General features: G+C 50.3%; 1 protein-coding gene across 1 annotated transcript in view; it reads left to right on the top strand.

Moving 5' to 3' along the window:
• Positions 1 to 23,746, top strand: part of LOC142824071 (uncharacterized) — a 144,051-nt gene that overhangs the window by 52,554 nt on the left and 67,751 nt on the right.

Genomic DNA, 23,746 nt, shown 5'->3' with positions numbered 1-23,746 from the left:
TTCACCTATTGCTGGCAGGTCCTTCTGGGCCGCAGCTGGTACCTTGGCCTCGGTCGTTCAGGATCGTCTGCTTCAGGGCTTGGATTGCCGGTACCAAGCCTGCGCTGATCCTCGTCTGCTTCTGGACCTGGATTTCTGGTACCAGGCCTGCGCTGATCCTTGTCTGCTTTTGGACCTGGGTCTCCGGTACCAGGTCTGCGGTGTTCCTTGTTGGGGCCGACTTCTGGAGGGGCCAGGACGGGTTTGCAGTGGGATGCGTGAATCCAGGTGGGCAATCCTTCGCACTTTACAGCAGTATGGGTGGTTAGAAGGACTTGGTAGGGACCTTTCCACCTGGGTTCCAGGGCAGTCTTTCGCTGGTGAACTTTCACGAAAACCCAGTCTCCTGGTTGTAGTTTATGGCATGGCTTAGTCGGGGCCTCTTGGAAGGCGTTCTTAACCTGTGAATGATAGGACTGTACACACTTTATAAGTTCCTGACAATACTTGACTATGCTTCCTTTAATGAGTATGGCATCAGCCAAGTTAATGTCTAGGCTGCTTAACAGTCTTATAGGTCGGCCACATGCAATTTCATGTGGACTGAGTCTAGTTTTCCGATTAGGAGTGGCTTTTATGCTTATTAGGGCAATCGGGAGTGCTTTTACCCATGTTAAACCAGAGTCCTTACATATCTTAGCAAGTTTGTTCTTTAAAATCCCGTTACGTCTCTCTACTGCTCCTGCGCTCTCCGGGTGTCGCGGGCAGTGCAGTGCTTGTCTGATAGAGTAGTACTTTGTCAGCTTTTGAACAATTTGTCCAGTAAAGTGGGTACCTCTGTCACTGGAGATCACTAGGGGTATTCCCCATGATGGGATGTAATGATTTAGAAGTTTCTTAGCTACTGTGATGGCATCCGCTTTCCTGCAGGGATAAGTTTCTACCCATCCCGAAAACAAACAAACAATAACCAGCACATATTCAAAGGATTGACATTTAGGCAATTGAATAAAGTCCATTTGTAAATTCAGAAATGGTCCTAAAGGCGGAGGTCTGGTTGCCGGAACTGTCTTTACAGGTTTACCCACGTTGTGGGCTTGGCAGACAGGGCAAGCCAGACAGTAATCTTTTGCTGCTTGGGAGAATTTGGGAGCAAACCAATTTTGCTTTAGGATTGCCACCATCCTCCCTTTGCCAACGTGCGACAATCCATGGAGCACGGAGGCAAGGTGAGGTAGCAAGACCACTGGGGCAACAATGCAGCCGTCAGAGCTACGCCACAAATGGTCTGGGTGCAAGGTGCACCCTGCCAGTCTCCACTCCTGCTTTTCTGATTCTGGGGCTTGGTCCTGCAGGAGGGCCAGTTCTGATAGAGATGGCAAAGGAGCTGGCGGTGGTGGGAAAGAAGGGTACAATGCTTCAGCCCGAGGAGGACATAGGGCGGCTGCCTTAGCAGCCCGATCGGCCATGTCATTTCCTAGTGCAACTTCATTAGAGGAAGAGGAATGAGCTACACACTTAACAATAGCAAGAGCTGAAGGTAAAAGTACTGCATTAAGTAAAGCGGCTACATAAGGCCCATTCTTTATAGAGTGGCCAGAGGAAGTAAGGAAACCTCGCTGCTTCCAGAGCGTACCAAAATCATGAACTACGCCAAAAGCATACCGGGAGCCAGTGTAGATAGTAGCAGACGCTCCTGCAGCAATGTGACAAGCCCTTGTCAGAGCTATTAATTCTGCCACCTGTGCGGAAGAAACAGCAGGTAGAGGAGCAGATTCTATGACATCCCAGACAGTACAAACTGCATAGCCTGCTACTAAAACTCCACTAGAATTATAAAAGCAAGAACCGTCTGTATACAGTATAAAATCAGGGTTATCTAAAGGCATTTCAAACAGGTCTGGTCTTGGAGAGGTGATGGCTTGCACAACTTGCAAACAGTCATGAGGCTCCCCTTCATGGGGTGCAGGGAGCAGTGTAGCGGGATTTAAAGAGTCACAGCGAATTACAGAGACATTGGGAGAAGCAAAGAGAAGCCGTTCATATTTAACAAGACGGGCATTAGAAAGGTGCTGGGTTTTTCCTTTTAAAAGTAATGCTGACACCGAATGAGGAACAGCCAGTGTTAATGGAGATTGTAAAACCAAAGGTTCTGCTTGCTCTAAAATCCGTGCTGCCGCCGCAATTGCACGGAGGCACGGTGGAAATGAGGCCGCAACGGGGTCAAGATAGGTGCTGTAATAAGCAAGAGGGCAGTATTTATCACCATGTTTCTGCACTAGTACACCTAAAGCACATCCTTTTTTTTCATGACAGAACAAAGTGAAATGACGGGAGTAATCGGGCAAGCCCAGAGCTGGAGCAGAAGCTAGTGTTTGTTTCAGAGACGAGAAAGCAGTGTTTTGCTGAGATTCCCACGGTATAGAGGAAGGGGTTGCATTACGGGTGAGCTCTTGGAGCGGTTTGGCTAGCTGAGAAAAGTTAGGAATCCATTGTCTGCAGTAGCCAGCCATACCGAGGAAAGAGCGGACTTGGGAGGGGGTAGTGGGTTTAGGGGCAGAAAGGATTGCCTGGATTCTATCAGCAGAGAGGTGACGGCTCCCTGCCGAGAGGTCATGGCCCAGATACCGAACTGTGGGCTTGCAGAGCTGAAGTTTTTGTTTAGACACTTTATGACCCTTATTAGCTAAAGCAGTGAGAAGTACAACAGAATCTAATCTGCAGGCCTTAAGGGAAGCGCTACAAAGAAGCAAATTGTCTACATATTGAATAAGAGTAGAGAAGGGAATGTAATGTTAGAGAGATCCTGCCATAGAATTTGTGAAAAGTAGGTGGGAGAATCTTTAAACCCTTGTGGCAGAACGGTCCAACAGTATTGCTGTCCTTTATAAGTAAAAGCAGTAAGATATTGGCAATTAGGATGGAGGTGATGAAGCTAGTTTACGTTTAGCTAGAAGCCATCTTGTATAACAGAAACCATTTCAGCTTTTTGTCTTTGCACGTAGGCCAGAGTGAACTTTCTATCACCCCATGTGCCAGGCCAAGACAGATGTGCTATTGGAATGTGTTAATTGGGCTGGTTCAGAGAGGAGAAGTACTCCCTCGTACCTGTCCGCCATCATGTTGATAAGGCTTTGTTTTTCCTAGTCTAATTGATTATTTCTGTAATTGGATGCCCTGACGTCAGACTGTTTGGTTAAGGGTATAAAGATACTAGGATTGATTGTATTAGGTAGCCTTACTGGACCCGGCTTTGCTGAGACCACGTTTGGCTCACTTTGCTTTTATTGGCCAATAAAACTGTCTGTTTAGCCGCGTAAACTGAGTGAGGCGTTTGCTTCGACAATTTGGAGGTTCCACCGAGATTCCTAACGTGCCACTTGCCCATATGGACGGACCGGCACTCCACTTCCAAACCTCTCAGAGCACTCAATAGAAGGTAAGGAGATACCTGTTACAAAATCTCCTAGTGAGGGCTTGGGATTTGGAGTGACGGCCAGCCATCGGGGTAAGGCGAGCTACGGAATTCAATTTTGTGGAGCGGCTAACATTTTTGTCTGTCTGTGTCTGTCTTTGTCTATTAGGCCTGTCTTATGTGTCACAGTTCCAAAAGGGCACACCGGTGTCTCTAGTGAGGCAGCCATGCGCTGGACCCTCTGTGTTCGGACGCTAAAAGCTGGCATGGTGCCATTACTCTCTCTCGGCACACGGAACTGTGGGGAAGCTTTGTTGTCTCTCTCTGTTATTTGTGGGCGTAGTACTGACCTCTGAGGCTAACCCCAGGCCATAGTGCCCCATTCCGCCAGGCTGTCTCCAGGCGCCAGGACGTGGTGTTCTGCCGGGCTGGGGCAGGTGCCGGAAACCCCTGCGAGGCAGGTGGACCTTGAGTCCAGTGCCTCGCAACAAAAGGGGGGGGGACCAGTGCGAGCAGGTGAATTCTGATTCGGTGACTCGCAGAGCGAGCAGGCGAATTGTGATTCGGTGACTCGCAGAGCGAGCAGGCGGATTCTGATTCGGTGACTTGCAGAATATGGTGTAAGCAGGCGGACTTTGGTTCGGTGTCTTACAGAATTAAGCGCGCGCGCAGAAAATGGGGGTAGGTCAGTCTACAGGAATTCCAGTGCCTTCTAAGGACAGTCCGGCTTTCTTTATGTATACCCACTATGGGAAAAATACTTGCAAGTTTCTGGATAAGTGGAATTTGTATACTCAAAATGACCCAAAATTGCAATTCCCATTGAAAGGGACTTTTGATGTAACTAAAATTTTACATTTAAGGGAGGCTCTTGAGGGTCGTGGAGCGAAAACTCCCGATCTGCAATGGTCTGCCTATCTACCATGGTATGAAGAAACTTTTAAAAGGCAGAAAGAATCTCAATTAAGAAGCTTTAAAGATACTCAGGAAAAACTGCAAACACAGATTAAACTGCTGAAAGAGGCTAGCACTCAATCAAAAGCAGTGATAACTAAGCCTAGTGCACCACCTGTTGGGCAATTGTATCCTTGTCTCCCAAACCCCGATTCACAGGATGACATGAATGATGTCCTGTGCCCCGCGTGGAATCCCCCGCCAGTACCAGACCCACTTTCAGCTCCCGAGCCCCAAGTAGTTTCAGGAAGCCAGGCTGTGACTGAGAAGGAAAAACAAGGAACAGGGGTGTTCCCGATTACATATAAGATTTCTGGGGGAAGCACTATTCTCCTCCAGCCAGCAACTCCTAAGGGACAACGATCAGTGGCACGTATTGAGTCGGGGAATAATAGCCCCGTCGCCGCTTATCCTTTACGGGAAGTCCCAAACCCACAAGGAGGGCGTATGCGGGTTTACCAACCCTGGACCAAAACCGAATTACACACCATGGCCAAAGATTTTCCCTCAGTAGAAGAGGACCCGGTAAAATTTAAAGCAGAACTGGCACTAGTAATACGGTCTTATGATCCTAACTGGCAAGACCTTGATCTGCTTTTGAGGGTGATTCTGCCTGATGATAAGCGTAAAAAGATTTTAAAGAAGGCAGGCTGGCCACCTGGACCTATTTCAGGAGACCCAGATTTAGCAGCTAATAAAGAGGCTCTCACCCGAGCTAGAAATGGACTACTTGATAGTATCCTTCAAGTCTTTCCCAAACTTCCGAATTGGGCTAAAATTAGCACCTGCAAACAGGAAGAAAATGAATCACCAGGTGCCTATTTAGAAAGGCTTACTAAAGTGTTTGAAAGGCACTCTGGCATTGAAAACCCAGCTGACACTGCCAAGCAAGCGCTGGGTGCCGCTTTTGTTACTGGACTGGATCCAGCTATCCAGACCCTGTTAAAACAGATAACCATTGGCTGGGAAACTAAACCCTTAGAGGAGCTTCTGACAGTGGCAAACCACTGCAGACAGTGTATAAAGGCTAAGCAGGACAAAGAACCTAAGCTTATAGTTCTGTAATCACTGCCTACTAAAACAGGCAGGGGTCGGGGGCGTCCCATAGAACGACAGTCACGGGGCTCACCCTGGTCTGGAAATTCTGCTGGCCGTGGCAACCCCAGGATAAATGCAAACACTTGTCACTATTGCAAACAGCCAGGACACTGGAAAAGCCAGTGCCCAAACCGCCCCGTGCAGCCAGAGCCTGTAGCTTTCAGACCCCCGCAGGGTCAGTTTACTTTAGCAACGGCTGAGAGTCAATAGGGGTGCCCAGAGGAGGATTGCAACTTCACCCTTTTATCTCCGCTTATTCCCCTGAACTCTGACGGCACCCTCACTTGCCAAGTTGCTGGACAAAACACCCAGGTTTTAGTGGACACAGGTGCTAGCAGGTCCACTCTCCAAGGGTATGTCTACACTAGAAAGTTAGTTCGAACTAACGGACGTTAGTTCGAACTAACTTTCCTATGCGCTACACTAGCGCTCCGCTAGTTCGAATTTGAATCGAACTAGCGGAGCGCTTAGTTCGAACTAGGTAAACCTCATTTTACGAGGACTAACGCCTAGTTCGAACTAGCTAGTTCGAACTAAGGGCTGTGTAGCCCTTTAGTTCGAACTAGTGGGAGGCTAGCCCTCCCCAGGTTTCCCTGGTGGCCACTCTGGCCAACACCAGGGAAACTCTATGCCCCCCTCCCGGCCCCGGACCCCTTAAAGGGGCACGGGCTGGCTACGGTGCCCGTGCCAGGTGCAAGCCTGCCAGCACCCAGCTAGCAGACCCTGCACCTGGCACGGCACAGAGCCACCCACCCGATGCCCCCCAGCCCACCCCCTCTTGCCGGGACCAGGCTGGCGGCTCCCGGGAGCTTGCCCTGGACCGCAAGAGGCGGGCACCTTCCTGGGCTAGTGCGGACATCGTGGACCTTGTCCACGATCTCCGCACTAGGCACAGGAAAGTGGCCGTCTAGGGCAGGAGAGCTGCCAGCCTGGCCACCCAGGACCAGGTGTGCATGAAAATCAAGGGGGTCCACTGAGACCCCCGACACTGAGCCCTGAGCTTACAATGGCCGTCCTGGGTCAGACCAAAGGTCCATCTAGCCCAGTAGCCTGTCTGCCCACAGCGGCCAACCCTAGGGACCCTGGAGGGGATGGACCGAAGACAATGACCAAGCCATTTGTCTCGTGCCATCCCTCTCCAGCCTTCCACAAACTTTGGGCAGGGACACCACTCCTACCCTCTGGCTAATAGGACTCCATGGACCCAACCTCCATGACTTGATCTCACTTCCCTTTAAACTCTGTTCTAGTTCTAGCCTTCACAGCCTCCTGCAGCAAGGAGTTCCACAGGTTAACTATTTGCTTTGTCAAGAAGAACAACTTTCTCTTACTAGTTTCAAGCCTGCTACCCATTCCTTTCCTTTGGTGTCCTCTAGTCCTTCTTTATGGGAACTCATGAAGAACTTTTCTGAATGCACCCTCTCCACCCAACCCCTGCTTTTACAGACCTCTATCCTGTCCCCCCTCCGTCTCCTCTTTTCTAAGCTGAACAGTCCCAGTCTCTGTAGCCTCTCTTCATCTGGGACCTGTTCCCAACCCCTGATCATGTTAGTTGCCCTCCCCTCTCCCAGCCTTTCTCTTCCCCTCTCCCACCTCCTTTTCCCAGTCTCCCCCAGTTTTTTTCAATAAAGACAGAGTCAATGTTGGAAGAAACGTTATCTTTATTTTGTACATCAAGAAGAAGGGGGGCTAGGGAAGGGCAAGTGGAAGGAGGTGAGGGAGGAATGGGGTACGAGCCCCCGATGGGGAGGACTGGGCTGGCTCTGCGGGCTTCTGGGGGTGGAAGCTCTCCTGCAGCCCCCCAATTACTCCCTCTCCCCAGATGGCAGCCTGCGGCAAGTGCAGCCGGGCTGATGGCCGAGTGGTGTGATGTGCCCAGTGTGGGCACTCAGGGCACTCCAAGCCAGAACTTCTTTGCAAGCGGGGCACCCCTTAGAACTGTGTGTCCGGGGTGGGGGTCGGGACCCTTTAAGCGCAGCCCTCGGCTAGCCTGAGACAGTATCTCCATGCTCTAAGTCCTCCTTTTATGCCCTGCCGGCACTGCTTCCGGCCATCCTTAAGCCCTGTTCAGAGTCCACTCAATGTGGACTTACTAGTTCGAACTAGCAAAACGCTAGTTCGAACTAGTTTTTAGTTCTAGATGCGTTAGTTCGAACTAGCTTAGTTCGAATTAACTAATTCGAACTAAGTTAGTTCGAACTAGCGCTGTAGTGTAGACGTACCCCAAGCGTCTTCTTTCTCTATTCCTATTTCTAACCAGGTTGTTAATGCAGTTGGTATTTCTAATCAAGTCGTGCCTCACCCTGTTTCTAAACCCGTGTCTCTTGTACTAGGACCTATTTCTGAGCATCATTCCTTTCTCCTAAGTCCTACTTCCCCTGTGAATTTATTAGGAAGAGATTTATTGTGTAGATTACGTTGCACTATTTTCTGTACTCCTGATGGGGTTTATCTTGAAGTGCCTGCACAGACCCGACAGGAGGTGGAGGACCTGCTGCAGGGTCCTGACACTGAACTATTTCCCTTAATTCCTGTTTCGGATGCTGATCTTTTGTCCCAGGTCCCCAACTGTTTGTGGGCCACCACCCCAAACGAAGTGGGCAGGATATCAGTAGATCCCGTTTACATTTCTGTTAACAAAACGAAGTGTCTGCCCCGTATTACCCAATACCCACTGAATCCTGCAGCTGAAGCAGGAATTCAGCCTGTTATTTCTGATCTCTTGGCACAAGGTGTTCTTGTTCGCTGTACAAGTGAGTGTAATACTCCTATACTGCCTATAAAGAAACCAGGAAGAGACACCTATCGTTTCGTCCAGGACCTTCGAGCTATTAACGCTATTGTCATCTCTCAATTTCCTGTTGTGCCTAACCCGACCACTATTCTCTCCTCTATCCCACCTGATTCCACCCATTTTACTGTCGTTGATCTCTCCTCCGCCTTTTTCAGTGTTCCCCTCCACCCTGATTGCCAATATCTTACTGCTTTTACTTATAAAGGACAGCAATACTGTTGGACCGTTCTGCCACAAGGGTTTAGAGATTCTCCCACCTACTTTTCACAAATTCTACGGCAGGATCTCTCTGACATTACATTCCCTTCTGGCTCTACTCTTATTCAATATGTAGACGATTTGCTTCTTTGTAGCGCTTCCCTTAAGGCCTGCAGATTAGATTCTGTTGTACTTCTCACTGCTTTAGCTAATAAGGGTCATAAAGTGTCTAAACAAAAACTTCAGCTCTGCAAGCCCACAGTTCGGTATTTGGGCCATGACCTCTCGGCAGGGAGCCGTCACCGCTCTGCTGATAGAATCCAGGCAATCCTTTCTGCCCCTAAACCCACTACCCCCTCCCAAGTCCGCTCTTTCCTCGGTATGGCTGGCTACTGCAGACAATGGATTCCTAACGTTTCTCAGCTAGCCAAACCGCTCCAAGAGCTCACCCATAATGCAACCCCTTCCTCTATACCGTGGGAATCTCAGCAAAACACTGCTTTCTCTTCTCTGAAACAAACACTAGCTTCTTCTCCAGCTCTGGGCTTGCCCGATTACTCCTGTCATTTCACTTTGTTCTGTCATGAAAAAGAAGGATGTGCTTTAGGTGTACTAGTGCAGAAACATGGTGATAAATACTGCCCTCTTGCTTATTACAGCACCTATCTTGACCCCGTTGCGGCCTCATTTCCACCGTGCCTCAGTGCAATTGCGGCGGCAGCACGGATTTTAGAGCAAGCAGAACCTTTGGTTTTACAATCTCCATTAACACTGGCTGTTCCTCATTCGGTGTCAGCATTACTTTTAAAAGGAAAAACCCAGCACCTTTCTAATGCCCGTCTTGTTAAATATGAACGGCTTCTCTTTGCTTCTCCCAATGTCTCTGTAATTCGCTGTGACTCTTTAAATCCCGCTACACTGCTCCCTGCACCCCATGAAGGGGAGCCTCATGACTGTTTGCAAGTTGTGCAAGCCGTCACCTCTCCAAGACCAGACCTGTTTGAAATGCCTTTAGATAACCCTGATTTTATACTGTATACAGACGGTTCTTGCTTTTATAATTCTAGTGGAGTTTTAGTAGCAGGCTATGCAGTTTGTACTGTCTGGGATGTCATAGTATCTGCTCCTCTACCTGCTGTTTCTTCCGCACAGGTGGCAGAATTAATAGCTCTGACAAGGGCTTGTCACATTGCTGCAGGAGCGTCTGCTACTATCTACACTGGCTCCCGGTATGCTTTTGGCGTAGTTCATGATTTTGGTACGCTCTGGAAGCAGCGAGGTTTCCTTACTTCCTCTGGCCACTCTATAAAGAATGGGCCTTATGTAGCCGCTTTACTTAATGCAGTACTTTTACCTTCAGCTCTTGCTATTGTTAAGTGTGTAGCTCATTCCTCTTCCTCTAATGAAGTTGCACTAGGAAATGACATGGCCGATCGGGCTGCTAAGGCAGCCGCCCTATGTCCTCCTCGGGCTGAAGCATTGTACCCTTCTTTCCCACCACCGCCAGCTCCTTTGCCATCTCTATCAGAACTGGCCCTCCTGCAGGACCAAGCCCCAGAATCAGAAAAGCAGGAGTGGAGACTGGCAGGGTGCACCTTGCACCCAGACCATTTGTGGCGTAGCTCTGACGGCTGCATTGTTGCCCCAGTGGTCTTGCTACCTCACCTTGCCTCCGTGCTCCATGGATTGTCGCACGTTGGCAAAGGGAGGATGGTGGCAATCCTAAAGCAAAATTGGTTTGCTCCCAAATTCTCCCAAGCAGCAAAAGATTACTGTCTGGCTTGCCCTGTCTGCCAAGCCCACAACGTGGGTAAACCTGTAAAGACAGTTCCGGCAACCAGACCTCCGCCTTTTAGGACCATTTCTGAATTTACAAATGGACTTTATTCAATTGCCTAAATGTCAATCCTTTGAATATGTGCTGGTTATTGTTTGTTTGTTTTCGGGATGGGTAGAAGCTTATCCCTGCAGGAAAGCGGATGCCATCACAGTAGCTAAGAAACTTCTAAATCATTACATCCCATCATGGGGAATACCCCTGGTGATCTCCAGTGACAGAGGTACCCACTTTACTGGACAAATTGTTCAAAAGCTGACAAAGTACTACTCTATCAGAGAAGCACTGCACTGCCCGCGACACTCGGAGAGCGCAGGAGCAGTAGAGAGACGTAACGGGATTTTAAAGAACAAACTTGCTAAGATATGTGAGGACTCTGGTTTAACATGGGTAGAAGCACTCCCGATTGCCCTAATGAGCATGAGAGCCACTCCTAATCGGAAAACTGGACTCAGTCCACATGAGATTGCATGTGGCCGACATATGAGACTGTTAACTTGGCTGATGCCATACTCATTAAAGGAAGCACAGTCAAGTATTGTCAGGAACTTATGAGGTGTGTACAGTCCTATCATTCATAGGTTAAGGACGCCTTCCAAGAGGCCCCGACTGAGCCGTGCCATAAACTACAACCAGGAGACTGGGTTTGCGTGAAAGTTCACCAGGGAAAGACTGCCCTAGAACCCAGGTGGAAGGGTCCCTACCAAGTCCTTCTGACCACCCATACTGCTGTAAAGTGCGAAGGATTGCCCACCTGGATTCACGCATCCCACTGCAAACCCGTCCTGGCCCCTCCAGAAGTCGGCCCCAACAAGGAACACTGCAGACCTGGTACCGGAGACCCAGGTCCAGAAGTAGACAAGGATCAGCGCAGGCTTGGTACCGGCAATCCAAGCCCTGAAGCAGACGATCCTGAATGACCGAGGCCAAGGTACCAGCTGCGGCCCAGAAGGACCTGCCAGCAATAGGTGAAGCAAACTACGAAGTCCTGAAGAACAGCCAGCATGAGGCTGGACAAACAATTCATGTTAAGCTTATGCTTAGTTTTGTTTTTAATACCTAGTAGTTATAACCTATATGGTTCAAATGTGTTTATGCTTTTAATGAACCAAGTTTCCCAAGAATTTAATTCCACAGGTTGCTGGATATGTGCTCACAGTCCTGTACATTCAGAAGAAGGCAGTCCAATGATTCCAGTTCCACTGAACAACACTCAAATGAATGGCCCATTGTTTAATGAGCTAAAGCCAAATGATACCTGGCAGGATAAAGGGTTTACTAGCCCAGGGTACATCCGCCTAGCTCTGACACCAGTTGGAGAATACTGCAGGACATGTAATGGTACAGGAGCCCGAGTGGGCAAAAGCAGGTGTAAGGTAAACATTGTCCTGAATGGAGTATGGAACAGAAATAACACCTGGGAAAATAACAAAGGCCCTTATGACTTTGGAATCGATGGGTACTATTTGCAATGGATGATGAAGCCCCAATGCCAAAAGACCTTAACAGCAAAGGTTGGCCATTACTTTATATGTGGTCGCCGAGCATACAAAACACTGCCCAAGGGCTGGAGTGGAACCTGCTACGTTGGAGCAGCCTTCCCAGCCATTCGAATCACTAACCATCTCCCTGGGAGTAGAATCCGAAACTACCGAGAGATAACAGAAACACAGCGGTTTTGGGGAATTGCGTTCCCAGGATTGGGTGTGGCCTATGCAGTAAGAGAAATTCGGAGGCTGGAAGTAGCTTTCGAGAAAGTAGCTAATGCCACAACCAAAGCTCTCCGTGCCATTAATATGGAACTAGGAGAAGTGAGACAAATGGTTCTCCAGAACCGGATGGCCCTAGACTATGTCCTAGCTAGTAAGGGCGGGGTTTGTGCCTTAGTAGGAAAGGAATGCTGTGTGTGTATCACTGACACCAGCAAAGAAGTGAAGAAAGATGCCTCAAAGATTAAAAAAGCTGTGGAACGCTTAAGGCAGGGGGAAGACTGGACCCTCTGGGATTGGTTAAGAGGCTGGTCTGGACATGTGGGAACTTGGATTTTGCAAGGTGTAGTTTTAGTATTGGCTATATTCTTTTGTGCTTATTTTTGTTTCTTGTTAATCAAATGCTGTATTTCTTGTATTCTAGAAAACAAGGGACAGACCCTTACTAAAGGGAATGTGGAAGTAATGATGTTAAAATATGATGAGCAGAGAGAGGAACAAGAAATGTATATAAAGGCTTTGATGAAAATGGAGATGTAAAATGGTTTCATGGTTAGCCTTTAAAAGGCTAAAAGGGGGGAGTTAATGAAGTTAGTTTATGTTTAGCTATAAGCCATCTTGTATAACAGAAACCATTTCAGCTTTTTGTCTTTGCACGTAGGCCAGAGTGAACTTTCTATCACCCCATGCGCCAGGCCAAGACAGATGTGCTATTGGAATGTGTTAATTGGGCTGGTTCAGAGAGGAGAGGTACTCCCTCGTACCTGTCCGCCATCATGTTGATAAGGCTTTGTTTTTCCTAGTCTAATTGATTATTTCTGTAATTGGATGCCCTGACGTCAGACTGTTTGGTTAAGGGTATAAAGATACTAGGATTGATTGTATTAGGTAGCCTTACTGGACCCGGCTTTGCTGAGACCACGTTTGGCTCACTTTGCTTTATTGGCCAATAAAACTGTCTGTTTAGCCGCGTAAACTGAGTGAGGCGTTTGCTTCGACATTCCTCTGCAGGAATCACGGTGTGATCTCTGTGCTCCTTGGATCTGTCACACACCAGGCAGATGGGGATTTCATCCTCTTTGCAGAAGAGTTTTAGAGGTTCCCTGTGCTTCTCACACAGTCTCTCTGGGTCTGGTTCTCTCCCTGACTGCAACAGAAGTTCTCTGGCTGCATCCACAATATTCCTCAGCTGCCTGTTCAGCCTGAGCTTCCCCTGGGGAAAGGTCTGTCTGCACTGAGGGCAGGAGACATCTGTAGCGAGTTCCCCCCAGCACTGGGTGATGCAGGCTCGGCAGAAACTGTGATCACAGTCTAGAGACACCGGGTCGTTCAAACAATCCAGGCAGAGGGAACAGGTAATTTCATCCTGGAGCATTTTTGCTGGATTCGCAGCAGCCATGGCTTCTCGTTCAGGAAAGAGACCAGAGAGGAATTTAGTTTCACTTGCTTCTGCTCAGAAATCAGCTGGTTGAACTTTATGTCTGGGTGTTGTCTTTCTGGGTGTGTGCTCATGTTATTTCTTTTTTTGAAGCCTGTATGGAGCCTTTGAATGAAGTGTGATGAGTCCAAACTGATAGTCACTCCTCCGAAACATCTGCCAGGCCACAAGCTTTGGGCTGAACACTCGGGGCTCGTCTACACTGGCCCCTTTTCCGAAAGGGGCATGCTAATTTCACAGGTCGTAATAGGGAAATCCGCAGGGGATTTAAATATCCCCCGCGGCATTTAAATAAAAATGTCTGCCGCTTTTTTCCGGCTTTTAGAAAAGCCGGAAAAGAGCGTCTACACTGGCCCCGATCCTCCAGAAAAAAGCCCTTTTCCGGAGGATCTCTTATTCCTACTTCAAAGTAGGAATAAGAGATCTTATTCTAAAAGCCGGAAAAAAGCGGCGGACATTTTTATTTATATGCCGCGGGGGATATTTAAATCCCCCGCGGATTTCCCTATTACGACCTGTGAAATTAGCATGCCCCTTTCGGAAAAGGGGCCAGTGTAGACGTAGCCTCAGTGAGAAAGGGGTAACAAGTGACTGGAGGTTTCACTGCCTGGCATGGAGATCTAATGGAGCAGTCTGGGACGGAGAGCGACAATCACAGCTACGGACTCTTATTGCCTCTTCCCTACCTGGCCCTTCAGCTCTTTAACTCCCTTGTCTCTCTAGTGCCCCTGTAACCCACTGGTGAGTGTGTGCAGCTGATACTGTTCTAAAGTGGTGAATATTTATCATGAACTGTGGCATGGTGGCCTGTGCTTTGCGGCGTAGGGGTCTCTAAATTCAGTCCTGGGTGCACTGGCCCAGAGAGCAGTTGTCACCCGTGTGCTTAGCCTGGCGGTTGCTGTGTCTGTTCCCTGCACAGTCTCCCCGACTCTCATGCACACTGGCTTATGCAAGCGACAGTGGGTGTGAGGGCAGCTGGTGCTGGGGCTCTGAGGACAGACAAGGGGTCCTGGGAGAGTCTGGGGAGCAGCCCCTGGGCCCAGCCATGATGAGACAGGAGCTTGACAGGGAGGTGGCTGGTTGCATGGGGCTGCCCTACAGCTGGGTACCATGGTGAAGATCTTTAATGCCCTGTACTGGGGAACTCATGTGTCCTGCAGCTGGGTTCCAGGAGCTGGAATTATTGTCTCTCGGGGACAGGCATCGCTGCTCCTTGCCAGGCTGCAGAACAGGGGGCTGGAGATTTGCAGTGTCAGTCATGTGCCTATTTACTGCTGTTTCCTGTGCCTGGGACCTGCAGCCAGGACTCGGGGCAGCAAGAGACTGAATCCCTTAGGGAATCTGGGGAGCAGCACCTGTACTGGGAAAGGTGCTTCTGGAGAAGCAGCTGGTACCTTCACCAGCAGCCGGATACAACGCTGTCCTTGGCTGCACTTACCCCGCACTGAGACACGTGGTCACCCTGGTACAAAGCAAACTATTGACAAGCAAACTATTGACATGGCTGTGAGCTTCCTTCCAACCTGTTTTGCTTCTCCTTGACAGCCAGATGCTGTCAGCGCTGATGGCCGGGCTCAGGTAAAGGGTGTCACTGCTGGTGGGGGTTTTGTTGGGGAACATGTTGCCTGAGAATTGCAGTCACACCAGTTAAACACACGCGACAGGCAGTTATTTGGGGGCAGAGGAAGTGGTGGCATTCGAGAGCTATGAGGGGGAGGCTGGAGAGACGGATCCCTCAGCCCAGGTTCCCTGCAGCTGCCCTCCACTCACCCCTACTGAGACTGTTTGTATCTGCAGGCCCTTCCCAGTTCTATGACTTCACATTCCCAGCCCCAGGGACAATCCAGCATTGGGCTCCTCTGCAGCCTGTTCTACTCAGAAATGAAAGGAAGCTGCACAGTGTCACAGGGAGGATTGGAACCAGGGTCTCCAGCACAGACACCTGAGGCCTTAGCCACTCAGCCCCACTGCTTGAGGGGAAAAGCACCAAACCCCTGCTCCTTGGTGCTTCTGTCAGACCAGGAGCTTCCTGGCCACATCCCCGCCCCATGGGCTCTGTGCAAACCAGCCTCCCAGGGGGGAGCAGGGCTGGGGGGGGGCAGATCTGGGACAGGGGGATGCTGAGTGGAAGGATGAAGAGATGCAAAGTAGGATCTGGGGGTGGGGGTGGGGCTGGGGAGTGATGTGGGAGTCACAGAGCTGTGAGCAGGGCCAGGGGAAGCAGCAGGGGCAGGAGCTGGGTCCAGCCCCACTAGGATAAAATTGATGCAGGGGAGTGTAGATTGTAAAACCTACAGTGGATTGTAAAACTTAAGGGGGTTTACAATCCAGAGGATCAATGTTTGTTGCACTTCTCCCTCCCACCAACCCTGCCAAACCTCATATGGCAACTCTACAGTCCTAGCGGCTGGCGGAGATTTGCATAGAATCATAGAATCATCGTGGCCCTATCTAAGTTATATTTGCCTAGTTTATCAATAAGAATATCATGCGAGACCGTATCAAATGCCTTACTAAAGTCTAGGTATATGACATCCACCGCTTCTCCCTTATCCACAAGGCTCGTTATCTTTTCAAAGAAAGCTATCAGATTAGTTTGGCATGACTTGTTCTTCACAAACCCATGCTGGCTATTCCCTATCACTTTATTACCTTCCACGTGTTTGCATATGATTTCCTTAATTACCTGCTCCATTATCTTCCCTGGGACAGACGTTAAACTGACCTGTCTATAGTTTCCTGGGTTGTTCTTATTCCCCTTTTTATAGATGGGCACAATATTTGCCCTTTTCCAGTCTTCTGGAATCTCCCCTGTCTGCCATGATTTTCCAAAAATCATAGCTAAAGGCTTAGGCATGTTAGAGCCTCTGCCCTTTGAGCTGTAGCCTTCTGTGCCCAGGGGGACAGAGACTGTCAGGGCTAGAGGGAAATGGTTGTGCTTTGGAATGCAAAGGTGTTGTCTGAGGCCATAAAGTAGAACAGTTTTACAGAGGCTTTTCAGGAGGGCACCATGGCTTACTTGGCTAAAGCACCTGACTAATAAACAGGAGATCCTGGGTTCAACTTCCAGTGGTGATTTGCTGTAGTCTCTGCTTGGCTATGTCTAGACTAGCATGATTTTCTGCAAATGCTTTTAACAGAAAAGTTTTTCTGTTAAAAGCATTTGCGGAAAAGAGCATCTTGATTGGCACAGACACTCTTCCGCAAAAGTACTTTTTGCGGAAAAGTGCCCGTGCCAATCTAGACGTGGTTTTGCACAAGAAAGCCCCGATCGCCATTTTCGCCATCAGGGCTTTTTTGCACAAAACAGTTTTCAGCTGTCTACACTGGCCCTTTTGCGCAAAAGCATTTCCCGAACGAGAGCAGCACAGTATTTGCACAAGAAGCACTGATTTCAGACAGTAGGAAGTCAGTGCTTTTGCGCAAAATCAAGTGGCCAGTGTAGACTGCTGGCAAGTTTTTGTGCAAAAGAGGCTGCTTTTGCGGAAAAACTTGCCAGTCTAGACACAGCCCATGTGTTTTCCTAGGTCCTTCTGGGACACAGAAGAGGCCTCCCCTGGCCACCCATGGAACTACTGGTTCAGGAAAAGGCTGATTGGGGAGGAACGTTGAGAAGAAGGAAACCACAAGCCTGGAGCGGGTGCAGAGGCTGCTGTGCCTGGCACTGGCAAGGCAGGGCTCTGGCTGCAATTGCTGGGACAGGAGAGCCAGCGCCACACACCCTGGTGATTCCCTGGGGGTGTCAGCACCTAGAGAGCTTGAGGGTGCAACCTCTGCAGCTCCTGCAGCCATGGAGAGTGACTCTCCTCTCCTCTCCCTTGGGATGGGCAAAAGGCAACACATGGAGCAGCTGGGAGAAAATTCCCAGAGAGCATCCCCATGGCTAAGCTGGCCCAGGCACCAGCTAGGTACAGGGGGAGGTGAGGGAGGTGCCTGGCCAATGTGTCTGCTCTTCCCACCATCCTTCCTTATGTAGCTGGAGTCAGCTTTGCTGTCAGACGAGCTTGGCAGCATGCCCACCGAGGGAGTAAGATGGGAGCAAAGAGCAGGAGTACCAAATGCTGGTGAGGGCTCCCTCTGAGTTTGATTTAGCGAATCTTAACTAGTCTTACTATATCAAACTGCAGAAGATCAATTGCCACAATGGCGATGTTCTCTGGAGTGAAGATGTGGCCTAACGGTGCAAGTTAGTTAGAAGTAGACACTAACAGCCCTATGGTTGGTAACTCAGGGTATGTCTACAATGCATTCCTCTTTTGAGAGAGGAATGCAAATGCAGACAAACGAAATTGCAAATGAAGCGTGGATTTGAATTTCCCGTGCTTCATTTGCATAATGGTGGCTGGCTGCTTTTTCAAAATACACTATTTTGAGATAAAAAACACTGTTTAGACACGGTTATTTCAAGAAAAAACCCTTCTTTTGAAATAACCACCATCAGCAGCCGCTCCTCATTTTGTAAGGAGTAAGGGTTATTTTGAAGGAAGGGTTTCTTTTTGAAATAACACCATTTTTTTCTTGAAATACGCTATTTTGGAAAAGCGGCCGAATCAGCCGCCCATCAGCCCTTTCCGTGCCCCCCTCTCACTGCCCTCTCTGTTTTTCCCCTTCTGCCCCCCCCCCCCCCCCACTGCTCCTCCATCTACCCACAGGCTCCCAGTGCTGTGCGGACAACCAACCCCTGGTTGGAGCACTCAGCTACCAACAGCCTGGCTGGCAGGCTTCTTCCTTCCCCCCATGCCTCTGGCTCGGCCGGCACCCTGGGGAAGCCCAAGACCCTCTGGCGCAGGGTGCTGCCCAGGAGGAGCGGAGAGCTGCTGTGCCACAGCCCCACTCGGCGCTGGCATGGGGAAGCCTCTCTGCCCCCCACCCCCGAGTTCTGGGGTGTCAGGACAATGGGGGATGATTTCCAGCCTGTCCATGCCCCAACCTGCAGGCTCCACAGTGGCCCCTGGAGCAGGGGCCCAGGCTCCAACACCCCCACTCCATCCCCTAGGCACCCTCCCACTGAGCCACACCTCTGGCCTAGTTTGCTGAAAGCCCTGGGGTCAGGTGCCCTGGGGCTCAATGCACCCTGAAGAGCACAAGAACAGCCCGGCTGGGGCAGCCCAAAGGTCCGTCCATCCCAGTGGCCAGTGCAGGTGCCCCAGAGGGAATGAACAGAACAGGGATCCCCACGTGACTCCGTCGCTCAATCCCAGCGTCTGCCAGACAGAGGCCGGGGACACCCTACCCGCCCAGCCTGGCTTGGAGCCGTCGATGAACCTACCCTCCGTGAATGTGTCCAGCTCTTTCCGACCCTTGTTAAAGTTTTGGCATTCACAGCGTCCTCTGGCATCTTTAGGACGTCAGTGCTTCCTGCCAGCGCTGTAGCCATGGGGGTGGAGGTGGCTGGGTCATGTCAGTGGCCAGCAGCAGCCTGTAGGTGGGAGCTGCCTTTCGACATGGTGTGGGCAGTAAGGGACAAGCTGCTCCCAGCTGGGGGGTGGGAAGAGAAGAAGAGATGAACTCTGCAAAAACACAGGGCAGGTCAGCACCCCCTGCCTCCCTCCCCCATGGCTGGAAGTAGCTCCTGCCCCTCCCCGCCCACGCCATTTTAAAAGCTGCTGCTGGCTGTATTCTGGAGTGAACCCTGGCAGAAACTGAGCAGGGGATCTGGGACCCTGCATGACCCCACGACCCCGCCACATGTTGCACTGAGGTGACGCCAGGTCCTGTGAGAGGTGGGTCTATCCTGGGGGGCCTGGGTAGACACGGAGGCCAGAGAGCTCTGTGCATGGAGGATCTGGTCAATCCGTCACCCTCTGTTGTGTCACCTCTCCCCATGTGTGTGGGAGCAGTGGAGTGTGTTATGCCAGCGGTTCCCAACCACGGACAGGGCGGGCCGTGAACCCCTGCCTGCCAGGCTGCAGCACACGGCCAGGCCACGCCCCCAGCTGCTAATGGACCCTGCCCACTGGAGTTCCCCACCCGGCAGCAAGGTGCACCGTGGCTGGAACTGGGACTGCGGTGAGACTGTCCCTGCTGGGGCAGCCTCACCAGGGTCCTAGTTCCAGCTCGGCAGGGGCCCAGCACACTGCAGGCTCCATGCAGCCCTCCTGCCATGCAGGGAAGTGCTCTGTGCTCAGCTGGGAGGCAACGGCAGGGCTAGGTGGGGGCGGGGGGAGGCAGGCAGGGGGCCTTGGGGGCGGGGCTAGTGTTTGGGGGCTCTAAGAGGCAGAGGGCTGACACTGAGAAGTACTGTGACATCCAGGATGGGGAGCTGGCCCTGGGAGCTTCTGGGGGTGGGGCTAGTAGTGAGGGGACTAGGGGGCAGGGCTGGCACTGGGGACAGGACTAATACGGGGATTGGGGGCTGGCACAAGGGACCTAGGGAAATTGGGTTCTATGGGGCTCTGGAAACAGGAGGCTGGCACTGAGGTGTTTGGGGCGGGGGGGCTGGAACTAGGGAACTCTGAGGGCGAGCGGCTGGGTACTGAGGTGAGTTGGGTGCAGAGCACTCTGCGGTCAGTGGCTGGTGCTGGTGGGGGTAGTGGAGGGATGAGGGGCTCTAGGGGTAGGGTTGGCACTGGAGGCTTTGGGGCTTTTTATACCCCCATGGATCAGCAAACCCATTCACAAACTTTTGTTGGACCAGTAATATTTTATTTGCATATTTGAATATTCATTTGCATAATAAATATGCAAATAAAATGCTACTGGTCTGCCAAAAGTTTGTGAATGGGTTTGCCGGCCCCCAGTATAAAAAGGTTGTGAATCCCTGTGTTAGGCCTCCCTGTGTGAACGCTAAAGCCTTAAAGATAAGCAGGAAAATAAAAATAAATCCATTTATTGCTTTTTAATAAGGGCTAAGTCAATTGGAGGCTGTTTTGGACATTTGTTCTGCAAAAATTGTTTGCTGTTGAACTGGCTTGAATATGAATAATTTTACCAGGTGTCCGGTATCAAGCACAAGGCAATACGGTCACCCTACTGCCATACAATACCTTGCAAACCACCCAGACCGGTTCTCTGGGCCATGAGCCAGACATGCCCAAGGCTGGTTGTTTGCAGTGAGGTGTGTCTAAGCAGGTATGTGAAGGAACATGCAGTTTCCTGATCCGTGGCATGTGGCGTGTCCATACCTCCATACTCAGACAATGGGTAGGGCTGTCGGGCAGCCTGAACCATTGCTTTTCCCACTGCTCATGTTGCAGGCTGGTTTTACTTTCCAAGCCTGTTTTGGGATCAGCAGAGAGGCCATTTCCCCCTGCTTTCCCCCGGCCCCTGCGCCAGAGCTTGGGTGCTGTGTCCCGCACTAACAGGGGCTGTCTTTATGGCAGAGACAACTCAGCAACATTGCTACCTGGACACTAGAACTGCGTATGGAGAGGCCAAGTTGCAGGAACCGGCTGCCATGAGGATGGGCCGTAAGCAGCTCCTGGTCTCAGTGGCTGTTCCCAACTCCCCCCGCAGCTGCCGCCAATGTGCAGGAGGGAAAAGGCCATCGGCTATTCAGGCAGAACATATCTGCAAACAAGGAAGTGGAACCGAACCTGGCTCTTCTGGTTCATGTGGGTGCGCTCAGGCGGATCAGGCTGAATGAACGTGACGGAGCTGCCACGTCTGAGTGTGTGTGCGTGTGCAGGGGGAAGACACACCCTGACTGTTTTGGGTGTGGCAAGTGGTGGGAATGGGGGGAGCTCTCTCCAGGCCCAAGGCTGAGTGGTCCTTTGGCTGCTCAGTCCAGGGCACACAAAGGCACCAAGCTCAGAGGAAGTCCAGAGGACCTACCAGGCCTGAGACACTGAGCCCAGAGGCAGATGGGAAGGTGCCTGGCCCCCTTTTCACCTTCTCTTCACTCAGGACAGAGCCCCAGACCCCCATGTGTCTCTGACTCTCTCCAAGATACAGAGCAATTTTCTCTGTGCAGCTAGGACAGGAGCCTGGGGGGAGGGGGTGGAAGGGGAAATAGGGGCTCACTGGCCCTGGGGTAGGACAGCAGCAGGGCAGGGCCCATCAGTACCTGGGGGCCACACATGGCTCAGGTCCAGGGCTTATACAAACGGGGCCTAGTTACCTTTTGGGCAAGATGCCTCCTAAACCATCTCATGTCTGGAGCATCTGCCCACGGAGAGTGAAAACCTCCCACCCTCACTGCATTGCCCCTGGGTCTGGCCACAGCTGGGACCCTCCCTCCCCACTCATGGCTCCTGCTGCCCCTGCCAGGCTCTGCCCTAGCTCCTTTGGGCCCCCTCGGGCTGGGAGTCTTGGGCCCTGGCCGGGCTGCTCTCCCAGGGCTGGCTCAGCTCCTGCAAGCGCTCCAGGATGCAGAACCTGAGGGCAGCAGAGCAGCAGCACTGGAACTCACAGCCCCCACCCATCTGCAGGGGCAGGGTTGGGGAGAGGAGGCTGGAGGGGGGGAGAGGAGGGGAGGGCAGAGTCACTTCCATGTTGTGCTTAAAAGAACCGCCCAGGATCTTTTTCAGGGGGATAAGGCAACACGCCACATATATTGACCATACATAGATCAATCACTATTTATCATATGCATATGATACATCACACTCATACACTCTCTCACACACACAAGCACACTCCGTCTTCTTGTTACCAAAAGTTGCTCCCCCTAACTGCACTAGCCAGGTGAGTTAGATGAGGGAGGGGTGGAGGCAGGCTTCTGCAGATCCGGATCAATGCTCCCATGTTGACAAGATGAAAACCCGGGGTCCCTCTGCAAGATGCCTCCTATTTATCCCTCTCATGCAGCCAGTTAGTCATCTCCTCGCCTTTCCTAATGCTGCTTCAAAGAGAGTTCTTCCAAGGTCAGGCACTTGTTGCTGGACTCCCAAGGCATCTGTATGTCCAGTCCTCTTAATGAGCTCACTTTACAGGTATTGTCGTGGGTCTGGCTCCCAGACCCTCTCCACCCTGGCAACTGCTGCTGGAGATGCTCCCCTTTCATTCTCCATTCACACCTCATTCATTTCAACAGGACAATCAAGGAAGGGGGAGAGTTCAAAAGACTTTTTTTCTTACAAGGTCTATCTATATAAAAAGGAAGTTTCTCTTAATACAAAGTTATAGGAGAAATGTTACAGAGATTCTATAAGAACACTTAAAGATATATCTAAAAGGAGAAGATCTTAATTCAAAGTTATATGAGAGTGATAATATTACAGGGATTTATCCACATTTACCTACCTCCTGAACTGGACACCAGACCCTGTGGGCTCAACTAGAAGCACAGAGGAGTCTGTGTAGTCTCCAAACGAGTTAGAGAAAGGCAGTAGGGGCAGAGTGTTGCTACAAACAGAAAGGCTATGGCTACACTGGAGCGTTCTCACGCAAAAACTCTTTTGCAGAAGATTTGCTTTTGCGCAAAAGCATCCGTGTCAGTGCAGACGCTCTCTTGCGCAAGGAAGCTCCGATGACCATTTTAGCCATCGGGCTTTCTTGTGCAAGAAATTAACATAGCTGTCTACACTGGCCCTCTTGCGCAAGAATCAGGACCCTTCCCCAAATATACACATCCCCTGAGATGTGCATGCTACAAAAGCCACTTGTTCCCTGCCCACTTCCCAACACTGGCTCCAGCTACATATGTTTGTGTGGTGTAGCTCAGAGGTAGAGTGGTTGGTTGCAAACCAAATGGCCCTTAGTTCAACTTCCAGTATCCCCTTGGAAAAATTTCCTTCTAGGGGAAACATTTTCCTTTCCAGTTCCATCACACTCTGGCTTTACATTGCTTGAGATCCTTTACATTAATAAGAACCCTTAATGCAGAGCTACTCAACTTTGCAAATAGCTTCTTTCATAGTAATGGACATGAATACAAAGATTAAGGCAAGACTTCACAACTTGCAGGCCCCATTTAAGTCAGTTCTGCTGATGTTAATAAAATGCAATATTTTCCCAAATCCCACCCATGACAGCACTTTTAATGAGCAATGGCAGTCCAGGAATTTAACTACTAAAATACATCTCAGCAGAAGACCATTATCTTGACTACTTTTTTGTTTTGGCTTCACAATTTTAATAATTCAAACAAAAACTGCTGTGAAAGTAGAAAGAATTATACTGTAAGAAAAAGATGAATTGTGCTGTAATAATGGAATAAGTTGAAGGAATTCTGTTTGTCTTTTTAAGAGGAAGAAGAAAAGTATGTTAATGTTGATTGTAGGTATGCAGGTCAAGGTGCTAGCCAATTTGGGCCTGAGTTTAACAGGAAAAGAAACATTAAGTGTTAGGAAACAATTCCAGATAATCAGGGAGATATAGCCAGGAGATTGCTGTGTGCTTAATATTGAAATGAAGAGTACTTGAGTAGCCTCACACTAATTAT

This window comes from Pelodiscus sinensis, chromosome 28 (assembly GCF_052426305.1).
Source record: "Pelodiscus sinensis isolate ZL-2025 chromosome 28, ASM5242630v1, whole genome shotgun sequence".
Classification (NCBI taxonomy): Eukaryota; Metazoa; Chordata; order Testudines; family Trionychidae; genus Pelodiscus; species Pelodiscus sinensis.
This window is presented reverse-complemented; position numbering and strand designations above follow the sequence as displayed.